The sequence below is a fragment of the Amblyraja radiata genome, chromosome 12 (genome assembly GCF_010909765.2).
Source record: "Amblyraja radiata isolate CabotCenter1 chromosome 12, sAmbRad1.1.pri, whole genome shotgun sequence".
In the NCBI taxonomy this organism is placed as follows: domain Eukaryota; kingdom Metazoa; phylum Chordata; class Chondrichthyes; order Rajiformes; family Rajidae; genus Amblyraja; species Amblyraja radiata.
Genome location: NC_045967.1, coordinates 2,787,934 through 2,807,640, shown reverse-complemented (window position 1 = coordinate 2,807,640; position 19,707 = coordinate 2,787,934). Strand labels below are relative to the sequence as shown.

At 44.3% G+C, this 19,707-nt stretch overlaps 1 long non-coding RNA gene across 1 annotated transcript; it reads left to right on the top strand.

Moving 5' to 3' along the window:
- Positions 1 to 325: 325 nt before the first annotated feature.
- LOC116979364 lies at positions 326 to 11,600 on the top strand. Its single transcript, XR_004413680.1, has 3 exons — positions 326 to 379; positions 8,130 to 8,132; positions 11,590 to 11,600. It is a non-coding gene; the product is annotated as an uncharacterized LOC116979364 (long non-coding RNA).
- The last annotated feature ends 8,107 nt before the right edge of the window (positions 11,601 to 19,707 follow it).

Below are 19,707 nucleotides of genomic sequence, written 5' to 3'. Positions count from 1 at the left end.
GAGGTGCTGGAGTGTGGGGTAGGCGCATTTTCCATGAGGGCCGCTCTGGGCCTTGGCCTAAAAAAGACCTTTGTGGTTGCTGTGCGGCCCTCGTGCTTTCACCAGTACCCTGGTGTTGATGCCTGCTGGTGGATGCATAGGGGTGCTGCCGTCTGGGATGTGTGGTTTTGCTCGTTCCTGCTGCTGCCCTCATGCCCAACGGCTTTAGACTCTTCATCGAGTTATTTCACTTGTTTAGACAAGTTTTTCCCAAACAGCAGTATCTGCGGTTGTGCTGTTGCTGTTTTGCACAACCCTGCAAATTTGGGGTTGTGGGCAGGTTTGATAGCGTTCTTTCTCAGACAGTTTATTTCGTACTGTGTATTGCACAGTAAGGCCAGTGTGTCCTGCTGATTGTCCGTCATTTCAACGCCATCAACGGAACGAGCGTAAGATGTTATCGCCGAAGTCAGAAGTTTTAGGATTTTCTGAAGTTTCACCTCCTGGGCCCTTATGCCCATCCCGAAGTACCCCCAGATTTGACTGTTGACGGCGGGTACATTTAACGAGATACAGTTCTCTGGTGGTATGTATTTATCCATTGTATCATTGACTACCTGTTCCTGCAGAGGGTGGAAGGACAGGTAGTCTATGCTGGCCGCCAGTTTGGCCTGCAATGGTTGTCCCGCTTGTGGTGGTACCGCAAACCTGGTGACCACTCCCAGCAGCTCTTCCTGGTCCTGCAACCCCAGCACACTGCCGGTATCTTCAGCCACGATCCCCTCTTCCAGGCCAGCAGAGCCCAGGCCCCCAACGCTCCCCTCTGTCGAGGGAGATGCGATGGACAGCGCCGAATACGGTGCTGTTGTGGGAGTGTGAGGACTCCCATGGTGAGCTTGCTCCATCTCCTGGAGCAAGTCACGCTGGAGCATCTGCTCCATCAACCGCTCCATGCGGGATAGACGGTCACCTTTGCTGCTCTCAGGCAGCACGTCCTCCTGGCCCGACTCATCGGAGTCTATCGGCCGGACCGACTTCTGCTTTGCCTTGCCTCAAACCCGCTGCGCAGGTTTGAGCTGAGCAGCTCGCGGCGTTGGGCTCGGCTGAGCAGGGTTTGAGTCGGTGACTGGACCGCAGGGAATGCGGTCCCGGTGCCGCGGGTCACCCCCCACTGCCGGAACCTTCCTGGTCCCCCACAGTCACACGGGACGCGACCTTCTTCATTTTCTTTCCCGTGTCCATGTTCGCTGAAACACAGAACACAGCAAGGGTTCGAAATAAACGACCTCAGAATAAGATTAACTTACCTGCAGATCCCGTTTTAAACGTTGCCGCGGGAGAGCTCTTTCCCCCGCCCGCCGCTGTTGCAATGCTATGTCGCGCATGCGTGCTGGCGGGGTCTTAACATAGTCACTCACGTGACTCCGTAGGAAAATGGCTAAGCTTAGGGGGTTGACACTCACATTAAAAAAAGCATAATTGAAAGTATTGTGAATTTTTAGAATGTTCTAACCCAGTGGCTGCTAAACCTTTAGCTTATTCAAAGGAGTGAGGACAATAAAAATCCAAGGGCTGCAGAAATAGTGCAAGAACTTGGAGGTGATGCAAATATCAGCTATGTTCCTACTAAAGTTGGCAGCCCTTGTTTTATCTGCAGTGGTGAAAATCAAACAAGAGAACATATTGCTGAAGATTTCTTTGTCCAATCTTGTCCAGGATCAATATTCATGTTTAATAGTTTTTTAATGTCTTTTTTTAGGGATAGAATGCGGAAACAGGCCCTTTTGGCCCACCGGGTCTGCGCCGACCAGCGATCTCTGCACATTAACGATATCCTATACCCACTAGGGACAATTTTTACATTTACCAAGCCAGTTATCCTACATACCTGTACGTCTTTGGAGTCTGGGAGGAAACTGAAGATCTCGGAGAAAATTCATGCAGGTCACGGGGAGAACGTACAAACTCCTTAAAGACAGGACCCAAAATGAACCCGGGTCTCCGGTGCTGGATTCGCTGTAAGGCAGCAACTCTATAGCTGCGCCACCGTGCCGCCCTGTGGCAGAGAATAGTTTTGTGGTAAGGATAGGGAGAGCCCACAAGTTAAAGTTATGAATTGGAGCAAGGGCAACTTTGATGGCATTAGACAGGAACTTGCTAAAGTTGATTGGTGTAGGTTATTTGCAGGCAAAGGGACATCTGGAAAGTGGGATTCCTTTCAAAGATTAAATATATTCTTTCTTTGTAAAAGAGGACAGAATAATGTTAGTGTAAAAAATACCGTCTTGAAGCTAATTTTGTAAAACTTATTATCCCTCATGAATGTTTATTCTAATTATGTTCATGTTGAAAAATTGTGTAGTGTTGTATAATCACAGGGAAATGTGATACAGTCCACTGATCCTGTACTAGTTCTACATAAGCATATCCAGTTAGTCCCACGTCCCACCCTCTCCTTAGAACCTACATATTATATCCCCTCAGATATTTAACCTTTTTTTTCATGCTTCAATTCAATCTACCTTGACTACTACCCTTGGCAGTGCATTCCAATTCCTAACCCGATCATTGCTTAAAACAAATTCTCATTCCACATTTGGATTTTTTTGTCAATCACCTCATTTCCCACTTTTGGTTCTTCACGCCTCAGTCATGGAAGCATAGAGCTACCTAGCACTTCAAGAGGCACATGTCTATATTGCCAATTTACACTAATCGCTTATACCATATACATAGAACATAGAAACATAGAAAATTGGTGCAGGAGTAGGCCATTCGAGCCTGCACCGCCATTCGATATGATCATGGCTGATCATCCAACTCAGTATCCCATCCCTGCCTTCTCTCCATAACCACAAGGGCCACATCTAACTCCCTCTTAAATATAGCCAATGAACTGGCCTCAACTAACTTCTGTGTCAGAGATTTTCTCATCTTGGTCCTAAAAGACTTCCCTCTTATCCTTAAACTGTGACCCCTTGTTCTGGACTTCCACAACATCGGGACCAGTCTTCCTGCATCTAGCCTGTCCAACCTCTTAAGAATTTTGTAAGTTTCTATAAGATCCCCCCTCAATCATCTAAATTTTAGCGTGGTCAAGCCGAGTCTATCCAGTCTTTCTTCATATTTTCATATGCCATCCCAGGAATCAGTTTGGTGAACTTTCTCTGTACTCCCTCTATAGCAAGAATGTCTTTCCTCAGATTAGGAGACCAAAACTGTACGCAATACTCCAGGTGTGGTCTCACCAAGACCCTGTACAACTGCAGTAGAACCTCCCTGCTCTTATACTCAAATCTTTTTGCTATGAATGCTAACATACCATTCGCTTTCTTCACTGCCTGCTGCACCTGCATGCCTACTTTCAATGACTGGTGTACCATGACACCCAGGTCTCGTTGCATCTCCCCTTTTCCTAATCGGCCACCATTCAGATAATAGTCTACTTTCCTAGTTTTGCCACCAAAGTGGATAACCTCACATTTATCCACATTATACTGCAACTGCCATGCATTTGCCCACTCACCCAACCTATCCAAGTCACCTTGCAGCCTCCTAGCATCCTCCTCACAGCTAACACTGCCCCCCAGCTTCGTGTCATCCGCAAACTTGGAGATGTTGCATTCAATTCCCTCATCCAGATCATTAATATATATTGTAAATAGCTGGGGTCCCAGCACTGAGCCTTGCGGGACCCCACTAGTCACTGCCTGCCATTCTGAAAATGACCCGTTTACTCCTAATCTTTGCTTCCTGTCTGCCTGCCAGTTCTCTATCCACATCAATACTGAACCCCCAATACCGTGTGCTTTAAGTTTGTATACTAATCTCTTATCATAATGCACTGGGGATTTATAATCTTTTAGCCTACCAAGACATCAAATACTTCCTATTTATTGATGGTGACTTTGTTAATTTTTTACTGTACTCCTTCCTGAGTTTTCCAATTTCGTTCTTGCCTTCACCCTCCAGCTCCATGTACAGGTTGCCACTTTAGTCCCTTATGGGCCATGCTCCTTCCCTGCTTATTGTCTTGCTCTTTGTGTACTCATAACATTTTCTGTTTTAATTCAATTGACATTTGTTTACATTGGGTTTAAATTCCCAGAGTAATCAAGAATTAGGAATCCACTGTGGACAAAAATGCTGGAGAAACTCAGCGAATGAGGCAGCATCTATGGAGCGAAGGAAATATGAATCCACTGACTAGGTTCAGCAAGTCAATTGTGTCAAATACAAGAACATCACTCAAGAATATGTGACAGCACGGTGGTGCAGCAGTAGAGTTGCTGCCTTAAATTAATGGAAAGGATACTTGGAGATAATACATTTAAGCATCTGGATAAACAGGGTCTGATTAGGAACAGTCAACATGGATTTGTGCCTGGAAGGTCATGTTTGACTAATCTACTTGAGCCTGTCCAACCCCTTAAGAATTTTGTAAGTTTCTATAAGATCCCCCCTCAATCTTCTAAATTCTAGCGAGTACAAGCCGAGTCTATCCAGTCATTCTTCATATGAAAGTCCTGCCATCCCAGGAATCAGTCTGGTGAACCTTCTCTGTACTCCCTATACTGTTCATAGTCTTCTCTGCCTCGGTACTTCACCTGCCTATGGGAACAGTTCCACTCTGTCTTTGCTATTCATGATTATAAATACCTCTACTTTCATAATCTTATCCGTTGTAAAGAAAACCTCCTCTGCATCTCCAGTTTAGACATGTACCTAACATCCCTAATCAGTAGAAACATTTCAGTGCTCCATCTCTCTAAAGTCCTTACATTGTTCTTGTAGCACAGATGTCAGAAATGACCATGGCTGAACCTGTATTTTATAAAGATTCCTCATTATTTTCTAGCTCTTCTGTCCTAAGCCTCTATTTATAACCACATAATCCATGTACATTGCTAACCCATTTCCTCAACCTATATCCTTAGTTATTGTGACACTTTGTGCTTCTTCTTATTTCTTCTCACTCGTCATGCCAAAAGCTAACCCTACATTTCTCGGCATTAAGTTTCATGCAGAATCTGTAGGAATTCATTGTGGAAGTAATGGCAGGATAGACAAGGGAGAGTCAGTGGATAGACACAACATGCTGGAGTAACTCAACGGGTCAGGCAACATCTCTGGAGAAAAGGAATAGATGACGTTTCAGGTTGAGACCCTTCTTCAGGCTAAGAGTCAGAGGAGAGGGAAACTAGAGGTATGAAAAGATACAGAACAAATCAGAGCTGGCACTGATGGCCCAGGAAAGGTGGAGCCCACAATGGTCCATTGTTGGCTGTGGAAGAGGTGATAACGAAGGGACATGAAGAGTGAAACTAGCAGGACTACTAGGTATGGGGAGGGACAGAGAGAGCAGAAATGCAAGGGTTCCTTAAAATTACAGAATTTAATATTCATATGCTGGGTTGTTAGCCACACAAGAGAAATATGAGGTTCTGTTCGTCCAATATCGTGTGGCCTCACTCTGACAGTGGAGGAGGACCAGGACAGAAAAGTCAATATGGGAATGGGAAGTGTCATTAAAGTGTTTAGCAACCGGGAGACCGAGAGTCTCCCTCTCCCCTGACTAGTCTGAAGAAGGGTCTTGACCCGAAACGTCATCTATTCCTTTTCTCCAGAGATGTTGCCCGTCCCGCTGAGTTACTCCAGCATTTTGTATCTATCTTTGGTGTAAACCAGCATCTGCAGTTCCTGCTTACACACAAGAATCAGTGCATGTTATTTGCCTTGATTTTCAGAAGGCCTTTGATTAGGTGCCATACGTAAGCCTGCCAAAGAAGATGAGAGCCCATGGTATTAAATGGCAGATACCAGCATGGATGGAAGTTAGCTGAATTGCAGAAGGCAAAGTGTGGCAATAAAGGGAACTTTTTCCTGGTTGGCAGCCAGTGACTAGCGATGTTCCGCAGGGGTCAGTGCTGGGGCCGCTGCTCTTCACGGTGTATATCAACGATTTGGAAGAGGGAATTGAAGGCTTTGAGGCCAAGTTTTCGGATAGTATGAAGATAGGTGGAGGGACAGGTAGTGTAGAGAAGCAGGGACTCTGTAGAAGGACATGGACAGGTTGGGAGAGTGGGCAAAGAAGTGGTAGACGGAATACTGTGTAGCAAAGTATGTATTTTGGTAGTAGGAATAAAGGATTTTATAAATGAGGAGAGGATTCAGATATTGAAGTGTAAAAGGACGGGTGCTGGTGCAGGATTTCCAAAAGTTTAATTTGCAAGTTGAATTGGTAGTGAAGGAAGGCAAACCATATCCTTCTATTCCCTGCACTTCCATGTGCCTATATAAAAGCCTCTTAAACACCACTACTATATCTGGCTCAACCACCACATCTGGCAAGGGGCTCCAGGTCCCCACAACCCTCAACCTCTGATGTTCCAGAGAAAACGATCCAATCTATCCAACCTCTCCCTTTAGCTGAAACCTTCTAATCTAGGCATGATTTTGGTAAACCTCCTCTGCACCCTCTCCAAACTTCCACATCCTTTCTGTAATGGGGCGACCAGAACTGCATGCAACTCTCCAAATGCACTGAACCAAAGTCCTGTGGAGTTGCATCTTATCTCATATTCAGTGACTTTTGTATACAATGTCCTTGCCATGAAGGCAAGCATGCTTTCTATAACCTAGTCTACACTTGGGTTTGTGGTCGTAAAAGAGGCCACAAAGAAAGCACTGGATGTAATAGACCAGGTTGGAGAATCTGCACATGATTTTCTGCCTCTCCTGGAGAGGCTGTTTAAATCCCTGGATGGTAGTGAGGGAGGAAGTGAAGATGCAAGTTTGGCTTCACTGGGGAAAATGCCACAGGGTGGGGAGGGGTTGGTGGGAAGGGATAGACGGACCAGGCAGTCAAGGAGAGAGGGGAGAAACTATGTCTACCAGGGCAGTCCTGCCTGTGGTATGAGGGTTTGGGCACACTCACGTTATAGGCCGAGAAGGAGAGACCTCCTGATGTGATGACATCTGTAATGGTGCAGGAGAAGTGACCTGGTTTCAATCAGGAGTTCACAATTCAGGGGGTGGTATGAGAAGGGGTCTGAGAGCTGTCAACCTGCCTCAGCAAAGTCGTCAGCCAGACCACAACGACACCACCGCTTGTCTTCAGGATTGATCCAGCGTAGGTGGAGTGCTGTGCCTTCAGGGGGGTAAGGTTGAAGATGGTGAGGGAGTGGAGAAATCAATGCAGACAATGGCACGACAGTAATTGGAAATGAAAAGGTCAAGGGATGGTAAGAGGAATGCGTCCAAGTATGGAAACTGCTACAGTCAGTTATTAAAGATGGGATAGCAGCACATTTGGAAAGTGGTGAAATCATTGGACAAAGTCGGCATGGATTTATGGAAGGTAAATCATGTCTGACAAATCTTATAGAATTTTTCGAGGATGTAACTAGTAGAGTGAATAGGGGAGAACCAGTGGATGTGTTGTATCTGGACTTTCAGAAGGCTATCGACAAGGTCCCACATAAGAGATTAGTATACAAACTTAAAGCACACGGTATTGGGGGTTCAGTATTGATGTGGATAGAGAACTGGCTGGCAAACAGGAAGCAAAGAGTAGGAGTAAACGGGTCCTTTTCAGAATGGCAGGCAGTGACTAGTGGGGTACCACAAGGCTCAGTGCTGGGACCCCAGCTATTTACAATATATATTGATGATTTGGACGAGGGAATTGAATGCAACATCTCCAAGTTTGCGGATGACATTAAGCTGGGGGGCAGTGTTAGCTGTGAGGAGGATGCTAGGAGGCTGCAAGGTGACTTGGATAGGCTGGGTGAGTGAGTAAATGTATGGCAGATGCAGTATAATGTGGATAAATGTGAGATTATCCACTTTGGTGGCAAAAACAGGAAAGCAGACTATTATCTAAATGGTGGTCGATTAGGAAAAAGGGAGATGCAACGAGACCTGGGTGTCATGGTACACCAGTCATTGAAAGTAGGCATGCAGGTGCAGCAGGCAGTGAAGAAAGCGAATGGTATGTTAGCATTCATAGCAAAAGGATTTGAGTATAGGAGCAGGGAGGTTCTACTGCAGTTGTACAGGGTCTTGGTGAGACCACACCTGGAGTATTGCGTACAGTTTTGGTCTCCAAATCTGAGGAAGGACATTATTGCCATAGAGGGAGTGCAGAGAAGGTTCACCAGACTGATTCCTGGGATGTCAGGACTTTCATATGAAGAAAGACTGGATAGACTCAGCTTGTACTCGCTAGAATTTAGGAGATTGAGGGGGGATCTTATAGAAACTTACAAAATTCATAAGGGGTTGGACAGGCTAGATGCAGGAAGATTGCTCCCGATGTTGGGGAAGTCCAGGACAAGGGGTCACAGCTTAAGGATAAGGGGGAAATCCTTTAAGACCGAGATGAGAAAAACATTTTTCACACAGAGAGTGGTGAATCTCTGGAACTCTCTGCCACAGAGGGTAGTTGAGGCCAGTTCATTGGCTATATTTAAGAGGGAGTTGGATGTGGCCCTTGTGGTTAAAGGGATCAGGGGGTATGGAGAGAAGGCAGGTACGGGATACTGAGGTGGATGATCAGCCATGATCATATTGAATGGTGGTGCAGGCTCGAAGGGCCGAATGGCCTACTCCTGAACCTATTTTCTATGTATCTATAAGTAGGAAGCGAGTGTTGGAGATGGGGGTGGGGGGGGGGGGGAGCAGGGCTGGCCTTAGGAGGTGCGGGGCCCAAATGGGAACAATTTTCATAGAAATATAAATAAATAATCATAAATGAGTCACGTGTCGTGAGTAATATGACAGTCAGTCGGCTTTAAAAAAAATCTTAAACCGCGCATGCGCAGATTGTTCTCTCCGTAAAATTAAAAATAAAAATAAATAAAGTAACAATTCAATTTGCCCAAGGCTTCCAAATCTCCTTTCTGAATTACTGAATGGGTGGGGGGTGGAGGGTAACGGCAGGTGGAAAGATGGTGGGGAAAACGGGAGCACACTGGGACATTGTCATCTTATTGAATGACAACACTTGTTCAAGGGACCAATTGGTGGGAGAATTCCTTTCACAGCGTGTGGGGAGTCTAGCCAGGGGTAAAGTTGCGGGGAGGGCAGGAGCGTTGAGAAGGAGGGATCCGTGTTCATGCCAGTAACCCACCCACTCACCGCTGCCGCGGCGCTCCGGGCGCGGAGCTTCCGCAATGTGGCCGGGGAGGGAAGCAGCTCACGTGGCTACAAGCGGCCGCCATCACCGGACAGCGGAACCGACTGCCATCTCAGCACCTTCTGCCGGCCCGCTCACCTCTGGCAGTGCTCTCCATCTGAACATTGAGGGGACCAGCTCAAGAGCAAAGATTATAGAGCGGAGTGGGTCAGCGGGTGATGGATAACATCACAGCGCGTGGTGGAGCTTACTCCTGTTTCAGCGTGAACAAGGGATCAATTGAGGTTACTCGCCCTGACATATGGAGTAAGCTCCACCGGCTGCTGTCCTGTTATCCATCGCCCGCTGACCGGCTCTTGAGCTGGATGATCCCCGACCGCCTCCTTCTCAACCCTCCTGCCCTCCCCGCAACTTTACCTCTGGACAGACTACCCACACGCTCTGAAAGCAACTCTCCCCCCCCCGCACCCCAGCAGCCCTGTCCTGTTACAACCGCTTCCCACTTTACAGCCGCTTCCCATCAGCTGCTAGCAATGAGGGATAGACTTGGCTATCCCTCAGTACAGCAACGTTGTTCTTGATGTTGCTGTACTGAGGGAGAACAAAGTCTATCTTTCTTTTCTAGCAATGTTACAACATTTTGAGATTTTAAAAATCAAGTCTGCAATTTATCCCATCAGATAAAACATAAAAAGAAGTTTAATTTGACACCTAATTCACTTGCATATCTTCAGTATTAAAAATGTTATGGCCATTTTCATACTCGGAAATTAGCATCTTGTTCCCTATTTTCATACTCAGAAATTAACAATAGGGAACAGAATGCTAATTTCCGAGTATGAAAATGGTGTGATCGAGGACAGTCAAAAGCCCATAACTTTCTTAAAAATTAAGAGAACGGAATGAAATTTTCAGTTATTATAGATTGAAGCATTCTGAAACAAATATACTTCGTACTTGGATGACCTGAAATTCAAGCATATAATTAGTTAATTACCTAATTGTAGCAAATCACAAAATTGACCGTTGTGACGGAAATAGTAATAAACACCCAGACTACCCTGAAAATTCAAAAATGTGATATTCTCAAAATCAGAACTTTAATATTATTGTGTTATATGCTGTAGGTCCATAACAGATAGGTAAATAAATTACAATTTCTAGCAAAAGACCAGGTCTTTATGGAGAAGATCAGTTGCTAGCTGGTACATTGGCATACCATAATCAGTAGCATCATCATACTCCTCAGATTGTAACCAATAAACAACTCTGTACACCTTGTTTTTCTCAATTTTTCAATTTTGGCATTGTAAACTACAAGTTTTTGCTCTTCAAACCACGTATGACACGACTTTCTTACCTCTACTTTCCCATTAAGAATGTCCTGTAGATTCCATTTGTTAAGAAAAGGATAATTTAAAAAAATAGCCTAAGTATCCAAATAACAAACTAATCCCATTCACACAAGAATATAACATGATTTTAAAATCTCACTGTCATGAATTTATATGCCAGATCAGTGATGGAAATGGGTTTTAGGAACTAGCGGTACGCCAAGGTCCGGGAGGCCGAGGTTGGGAAGGAAGGGGGGGGATGTCCTATATCACTATTGTATGTTCATGATGGAAATAAGAATACTCTGTATATTCATTACCTTTGAATTGTAGTTTTATGTAATCCTCCCATAATTTCTGAGTTCCATTTCACAATATCTATCAGACATACAGAATGTTGCAACGTAATATTTTTCCCAAACTCAGTTGTATCTTTCTATCTCAATAAATATCACAAAATATGCCATTGTTTCAGCCACATAATGACAAAATGTATAATGTAGGTTACTTGTAAGCAGTCGCGCCATCCCAGAAACAACAGTACTTAATGAAGAACATTTGTTTTACTCATTTACAATCATGTACCATACATAGTCCGTTGATCCATATCCAACAAAATGTTGTGATAATTGCATAAAAGGTATTATTGTCTAAGAGATTTGGTGTGGAATGATAATCCATCTCAGTACTCATTTAGGCAAGTCCCAAGCTGTAGATACTTTTCCCCCACTCCCAATCCCCCTCGCCCGATCTTTATTGAACCTACCATTTGACCAATCTTTTACTCAGCTCATGTAACGTTTCCTTCCTATCAAAGTCTATGTGTAGCATTTGTCCCTATCTTCAAATTCACACATTGAAATAAAATACAACTTTCAAATTAAGCATTTCACAGCAGGATCTTAATTTAATTGCAAATATACGGTATTTTATCCTAGCATCGCCCCCCCCCCCCCCCCCTTACCACCACACAAGAAGCGTAACTTGAAGCGTTTGCATTTGGAGAAGTTCGATACGGACCAGGAATGAAAATTAATAGCTATGAATCGATTAACAGCGAGCTACGAGGTTAGATTGACACACCTGTCAGAGGGCTAAGAAACAATCCTGAGTTGACGGCGTATTGTTTTAAGTGAGCATTTTGCAGCGACCTCACCTTATATTCTGGTTAAATATTCTTTCCACAGAAATCTCCTATTTCACTTTGAAATTATATTCATTTATAACCGTTTGTAACATCAGTACCACCTTAAAGTTTGTGCGTTTAGCACCAGGTATGCTTGAAACAATATATTGTAATGTACTGTATCTTTAAAAAAAAAACGACATCAACCAGGTGTGAAAATTACACTGAATCGAACGATGATTGAAAATGCGTGGGAATCGACTAATCGCGATCCTGCTGCTAAATTTTTAAGTCGAAAGTTGTATTTTATTTCAAAGTGGGTATTTGAAGATAGGGACAGAGATGCTACACAGAGATTTTCAACTCGGGAGAGCTCTTGGGTGAACTCGCACAGTGGGACAGGGCTTGAAGCAGCATCTATGGATCGATGGAAATAGCCAACGTTTCGGGCCAGGTCCGAAGAAGTGTTTCAACCCGAAACGTTGCATATTTCCTTCGCTCCATAAATGCTGCCTCACCCGCTGAGTTTCTCCAGCATTTTTGTCTACCACAAAACGTCAATGATTCCGGGATTGCCGAGAGAGCTAGAGAGAGACGAGATGGGGAGCGGGAGAGAGAGAGAGCGCGCGAGAGAGAGAGGGAGGGAGAGAGCAAAAGACAGAGAGACACAACGTGGGTTGGTAGGTAAATTGAATGACTACTTGCTGCACACCAAGAAGCTCACCAAGAAGAAGCCCTCAATCATGATGGTGAGTTTTAAGAAATTCTCAATGTGTCATCAATGCATCGATCTACATTCCTCAGTAAATGTAATTGTTTTTTGAACAAGTATTATTGACGCCGCGTGAATTGTATTCGAAGGAACGCAGCATCATTAATACTTGTTCAAAACATAATTACATTTACTGAGGAATGTGGATCAATGCATTGATGACACATTGTATAACTACTTGTTAACTACTGGCTGTTAACAAGTGCTACAGTAGTAGTTAACAAATTGTTTGTGTCTGATGGCCATGCAGCGGTTGTTATCCATGATCGTTTGTAAAAAAATCTATATTGCGAATGTTTAAAAAAAAATCTTTATTTAACAAGAGAATTTGTATTTCCGTACGAAATACGGAAAATTAACGCGTGGCGTGGGGCCCAATTGGGGGAAATCAGTCCAAACGGCTTAAGGGCGGCCCTGGGGGGAAGGGTTGTCAGTGGCAGGTGATGAAATAAACACAGGGGTGAAGGCGGCAGAAGAAGATCTCAACATCAGGTTGAACACAGAACTCACTGAGGTACAGACACAGGGGGGGAAAGGTGAGGCCTGTGCTGAGGAATTACAACCAGTCAGTGATGATCCCCCTCATCCTTCTAAACTCCAGCGTGTACAGGCCCAGTGCCGACAAACACTCATCATAGGTTAGCCTGCTCATTCCTGGGATGATTCTTGTAAACCTCATCTGGACCCTCTCCAGAGCCAGCACATCCTTCCTCAGATATGGTGCCCAAAATTGCTCACAATATTCCAAATGCGGCCTGACCAGCGCCTTATGGAGCCTCAACATTACATCCCTGTTTTTGTACACAAGCCCTCTCGAAATAAATGATACTCAGAATCTGAAGGTTTGATAATTAAACTGCAGCTGGTGGAAATCCGAAACAAAACCAGAAAATAATGGGAACTCTCAACAGGTTTGACAGCATCTCAGGAATGAGAAACAGATGTAATATTTCAGGCTGAAGACACTTAGTTTAATTTAGTTTAGAGATACAGCACGGAAACAGGCCCTTTGGCCCACTGAATCCACACCAACCGGCGATCCTCGCACATCAGCACTGCCCTACACACACTTGAGCCAATTTTACATTCATACCAAGCCAATTAACCTACAAACCTGTACATCTTTGGAGTGTGGGAGGAAACCGAAGTTCTCGGAGAAAACCTACGTAGGTCATGAGGAGAACATACAAACTCTGTACTGACAAGCACCCCTAAGGATCAAACCCGGGTCTCTGGAGCTGTAAGGCAGTAGCTCTACCACTATGTCACCATGCTTCGTGGGAGCTGGGAAAGAGAAAAAAAGTTGTTGCAGTGAAAGTGGAATGGAGGCAGGAGGAATGGATATGATAAAGGGAATACCTATGAGAGGCAGGAAGCAGGGTTGCAGTGAGGATTTTTTTTAAGAAGTAACTGCAGATGCTGGAAAATCGAAGGTATACAAAAATGCTGGAGAAACTCAGCGGGTGCAGCAGCATCTAAGGAGCGAAGGAAATAGACAACGTTTCGGGCCGAAACCCTTCTTCAGACTTCAGACTGATCAGTCTGAAGAAGGGGTTCGGCCCGAAACGTTGCCTATTTCTTTCGCTCCATAGATGCTGCTGCACCTGCTGAGTTTCTCCAGCATTTTTGTATAGCGAGGATTGTTTTTAGTTTAGTTTAGTTTATTATCACTGGTACCGAGGTACAGTGAAAATCTATTGTTGCCTGCTAACCAGTCTGCGGAAAGACAATACATGATTACAATCGAGCCATTCACAGTGTACAGAAACAAGATAAAGGGTTTAAAAGGGCAGTTAAAGGATAATAAAACAATGTGAGCAAAGAACAGGTATTGATATTCCAATGGAGGGGGGAAAGGTGATGAATGGCTTACAGCAAAAAAAGGCCATTTCTCTTATAGACAGAGAAATAAGTTCGGGATTTTGATATAGAGTTCGTAAAGGCTGCATCATGCCCAGACAGAAGATGAGGTGCTGTTCCTCTGGCTGGGAAGAGCCTCAATAAAACAGCACAAGACCAGACGGTATACCCCAACATCTTTTATATAATTGTAATGGACTTCACACAACTGATCAGGGGAGGGAGAGAAACAACTCTGGGATCGCTTGGAGTCAGTCGACTGGCCGATGTTTAAGGACAAGGTAACACCACAATTGTTACCAAATTCATGAAAAAACGTGTGGAAGAGTGTGTTCCCACCAAATCCGTCTGAGTGTTCACCAAAGGGAAGCCTTGGATGAACCAGGAGGTCTGCGAACCGGATCTTGGGCATTCGAGTTGGAGACACTGGCTCATAGAACATAGAAATACAATAAGCACAGGAACTAGCCCTTTGTCCACAATGTTGGTGCCGACTGAACCTGATGCCTATCTGAACTGATCTTATCTGTCTCTTCATGATCCAAATCCTTCATTCCCTGTGGTTCTCTAAAATCCTCTTAAACACCAGCATTATATCTGGCTCAACCACTGGCAAGGAATGTGCTGAGGAGTTAGCAGATGTGCTAACAGACATCTTTAACATCTCCCTTAGTCAAGCCATTGTCCCCACATGCCTCAAAACTTCCACAATAATCCCCATAGCGAAGAAACCAGTTGTTGCCTGCCTAAATGACTACCGCCCTGTCGCCCTGACCCCAATAATAATGAAGTGTTTTGAACGCCTGGTGAAACCCCACATTACTGCCAGCCTCCCCTCATCGTTAGACCCCCTCCAGTTTGCCTATCGCCCCAACCGTTCTACAGAGGATGCCATCTCTACCACGCTGCACACAGTACTCACTCATCTGGAAAACAAAAACACATACGCCAGAATCCTGTACATTGACTTCAGCTCAGCGTTTAACACCATCATCCCACAGAGACTTGTGGAGAAACTAACCCTGCTGGGCCTCAACACCACCCTGTGTCACTGGATCTTGGACTTTCTGACAGAGAGACCGCAGTCAGTCCGTGTTGGCAAGAACACCTCAGGCTCGATCACACTGAGCACCGGCTCCCCTCAAGGCTGTGTGCTCAGCCCGCTGTTGTTCACATTGCTCACACATGACTGTGCTGCCAGATTCAGGGACAATAAGATCATAAAATTCGCGGATGACACAACAGTGGTGGGACTCATCAGCGGAGATGACGAATCAATGTACAGGGAGGAAGTAAAACAACTAGTGGACTGGTGCGGCAAAATTAATCTAGAATTAAATGTCGACAAAACAAAGGAGATCGTTGTCGACTTCAGGAGGGCGCAGCCCAAACACACACCCCTCAACATCAGTGGCACCACGGTGGAGAGAGTGGAGAGCATAAAGTTCCTCGGTGTGCAAATTACAGACAGTCTCACCTGGTCCAGGAACACCACTGGGACCGTCAAACGGGCCCATCAGCGACTGCACTTCCTGAGGAAACTAAAACAGGCCTCACTCCCCACCAACATCCTCAGGACCTTCTACAGGGGTACGGTGGAGTCTGTACTCACGTACTGCATAAATACGTGGTACTCCACCTGCAACTGCTCGGACAGGAAGGCTCTGCAGAGGGTAGTGAGGGGAGCAGAGAGGATCATTGGCATCTCCCTACCCTCGGTACAAGAACTGTTCCAGAGCCGCTGTCTGAAAAAAGCTCAGAAAATTGCTAAGGACAAACTGCACCCCCTCCACATACACCTGGATCTCCTGCCATCAGGCAAGAGATATCGAAGCATCAAAGCCCGGACCACAAGACTGCTAAACAGCTTCCTGCCACAGGCTGTGAGGCTGCTAAACAGTCACTCTGTACTCACAGTCAACTGATTCTGCGGCTTGGCACGGACACTTTAATAACTGGCACTGGCCACTTTAATAACTGGCACTGGCCACTCGAATCAGCTGCCCCGGACATTTTTATGATTGGCTTTATTGTATTTTAACGTTGTGTTTTACCTGCTTTTAACTATTTATACTGAACATCAGGGACTGGATTGTTTTTAGTGTTATTATGTGTGAAATGTTTTAAATTTCATGTGCGATGCTCCGCTATTCCCTGGGAAACGTCTTTTCATTTTGCACTGTACAACTGTTGCTTGCAAGATGACAATAAAGGTTGATTGATTGATTGAAGGCAATCGAGGTCCCGACTATTCTCTGTGTAAAAACCTTCCTTCCACACATCTCCATTTAACTTTCCCCCTCTCACCTTATAGCTATGCTCTCGAGTGTTAACCATCTCCACCATAGGAAAAAGGGTTCTTTCTGTCTAACCTATCTGTGCTTCTCATAATTTTTTAACTTCTATCAAGTCTCACCTCAACCTCTGTTGTTCCAGAGAAAACAATCAAAGTCTATCCAACCTCTCCCTGCAGCTGAAACCCTATAATCCAGGCAGCGTTCTGGTAGAATCAGGCAGCAGTATGAAGAAGGGTCTTGACCCAAATCGTCACCCATTCCTTCTCTCCAGAGATGCTGCCTGTCCCGCTGAGTTATTCCAGAATTTTGTGTCTACCAGCATCCTGGTAAAACTCCTCTGCACCCTCTCCAAAGCCTCCACATCTTCCCTGTAATAGGGCGACCAGAACTGCATACAATAATCCACATGCAATCTTACCAATCGCCTATAGAACTGCAGCATAAGTTCCTGACCCTCACATTCGATGCCTCATACTTATCTCAATCAAACTCCATGTTTAAATGATACATGAGTCTCCGTCTGACATCGACTGCAGTTTAGAGAAACTACAAAAAAGAACATCGATGGCATATTTTAATCGCTTTACTTACTATTTTTACAGGATAAAAATCTGGCAGCAAAATTTGTTACAGTAATTCTTAAATCATCTTTCATCACCAAACAAGCCAATTTCCATTTCTCATATATTTCCACACAGACTTAAAAATAAATAAGATATTTACATAATGAATCATTGTTTGAACACCAGGAAACTGCCCTAAGTCAAAAGCAAAGATACTAGAGTACCTTTGGTCAAAAGGGAAAGCCATGAATAATTGCTCCAAGAAACATTATTATGCTTATAACTGCAGAATAATAGTTAGGGTTATTATTGTTATGTACAGTATTGTTGCATAATGTGACTTGAAATAAGGATAATGAAAGGCAAAGTAATTGGACCTTGATCTTTTTCCATTCATTCATTTTTATGTTTCAATTAAAGCTAATAGTATTGGAAAAGGTAGTGATGGCAGGAAGCATTTTTGTAAATACGCTGATTAATATTTTCACAATTAAAACTAATCCGATGGCCTCAACTCATTTCTGTGGCTTGAACCTTAAAAGAAAGCACACCTTAAGTTAATGTCGCTGGTTTACGCTAAAGATAGGCACAAAATGCTGAAGTACAGCATCTCCGGATATCCAGAGATGCTGCCTGTCCCGCTGAGTTACTCCAGCATTTTGTGCCTATCTTCAACATGATAATGTTAATTAGGTCTGACATGGATACGACAGGCTGAAATCATTATCCATAAGACTAAAAAAATGTTCACGTCTCAAATAGTCTGTAAATATTTACGTACTTGTATCTTGAAAGCTATATTTTTGGAACAGTGGTTATAGTCGAGACTCAAGAGTGTTTAATTGTGAAATGCCCCAAGACCTGAACAATTAAATTCTTACTTGCTGGAGATTTTCAGGCGCATTAACACAACAACACAACAAATATATATGCAATAAATTATCAGTTATTGAAGGTCGAACCCAGCATTAGTTTTTCACATCATTTCGTAGTGAGCCAAGTTACATTGTAACATATACATTGTGCTTCAGTCTCATTCTGATTACCGCTGCTCTAGATGTCAGCTGATTTACATCGGTGAGACCAAGCGTAGGTTGGGCGATCGTTTTGCCGAACACCTCCGCTCAGTCCGCAATAACCTACCTGACCTCCCGGTGGCTCAGCACTTCAACTCCCCCTCCCATTCCCAATCCGACCTCTCTGTCCTGGGTCTCCTCCATTGCCAGAGTGAGCAACAGCGGAAATTGGAGGAACAGCACCTCATATTCCGTCTGGGGACCTTGCGTCCTTATGGCATTAACATTGAATTCTCCCAATTTGGCTAGCCCTTGCTGTCTCCTCCCCTTCCTTAACCCTCTAGCTGTCTCCTCCCACCCTCCCATCCGCCCCCCCTCGGGCTCCTCCTCCTCCACCCCTTTTCCTTCTTTCTTTCCCCCCCCCCCACCCCCCATCAGTCTGAAGAAGGGTTTCGGCCCGAAACGTCGCCTATTTCCTTCGCTCCATAGATGCTGCTGCACCCGCTGAGTTTCCCCAGCAATTTTGTGTACCTTCATTCTGATTATCTATCTTTTTACAAATTTGGTGCAACTGTGTGAGCACTGTTGTTAAGTCAGAGGACAAATGAATCTTTCCCAGAGAGGAGCAAGTTCTTGAACACTCTCTGGAAGTTTAACTTTAATGACGCAATCAACCTTGTCTTTAACAGGTTTCAGCCAATTAGTATCTAACTTCAGACCAGATTTACCAGCTCTGGTTGGACAAAGGTCCTCTGAAACCATTCCACCTCATGTTGCAATGATGGAGATGCATTCTCCATCCTCCAGAACAAGTGGATTGACCTCTTCCCCAGCTGTGATTATCAGGAAGTTGACTTGATTGCAGAAACAATTTTATCTATGGGGGACTAACAGATCTTTGGTGAAGATTGGACCCCCTGCAGAGTCCAATGCTTTATATCCAGTAGATGGTGAAGTACTTATAAAGGGGCTGATACACTTTCGGATAACCATTAAAATGCAACAAATCAAGTTTTGTAAGAGCTTCCATCTCACTGCTGGTTATCCAGATCATAGGAAGTTGGTAAAGGACATTGTTACTTGTTGAATGATTGATTAAAGTGACAGCAAAAGTTCTGCTATTCAAACATGCCTGATCCATTGGCTGATACATTATACTAATTAATGTGGGCATAACAGAAGGCTGTGGAGGTCAAATCAATGGATATGTTTGAGGCAGAGATAAAGAGATTCTTGATTAGTACATGTCGGGTTATGGGGAGAAGGATGGAGAATGGGATTAGGAGGGAGTTAGACCAACCATGATTAAATGGCGGAGTAGATGATGGGCCGAATGACCTCATTCTGCTCCTATCACTTATGAACAAAAAACTTCAGATGCTGATATAGATAAGTACACACAAAGTGCTGGAGTAACTCAATGGGCATCTCTGGTGAACATGGTAGGTGACATTTCGAGTCAATACCCTTCTTCAGACTGATTTAGATTTTGTTTTAGGTTTAGTTTTAGGTTTATTATTACTACATGTACTGAGGACCAATGAGAAGCTTTGTTCTGCATTCTATCCTGTCAGATCAGATAATACTATATATATTACGGTGGCATGATGGCGCAGTGGTA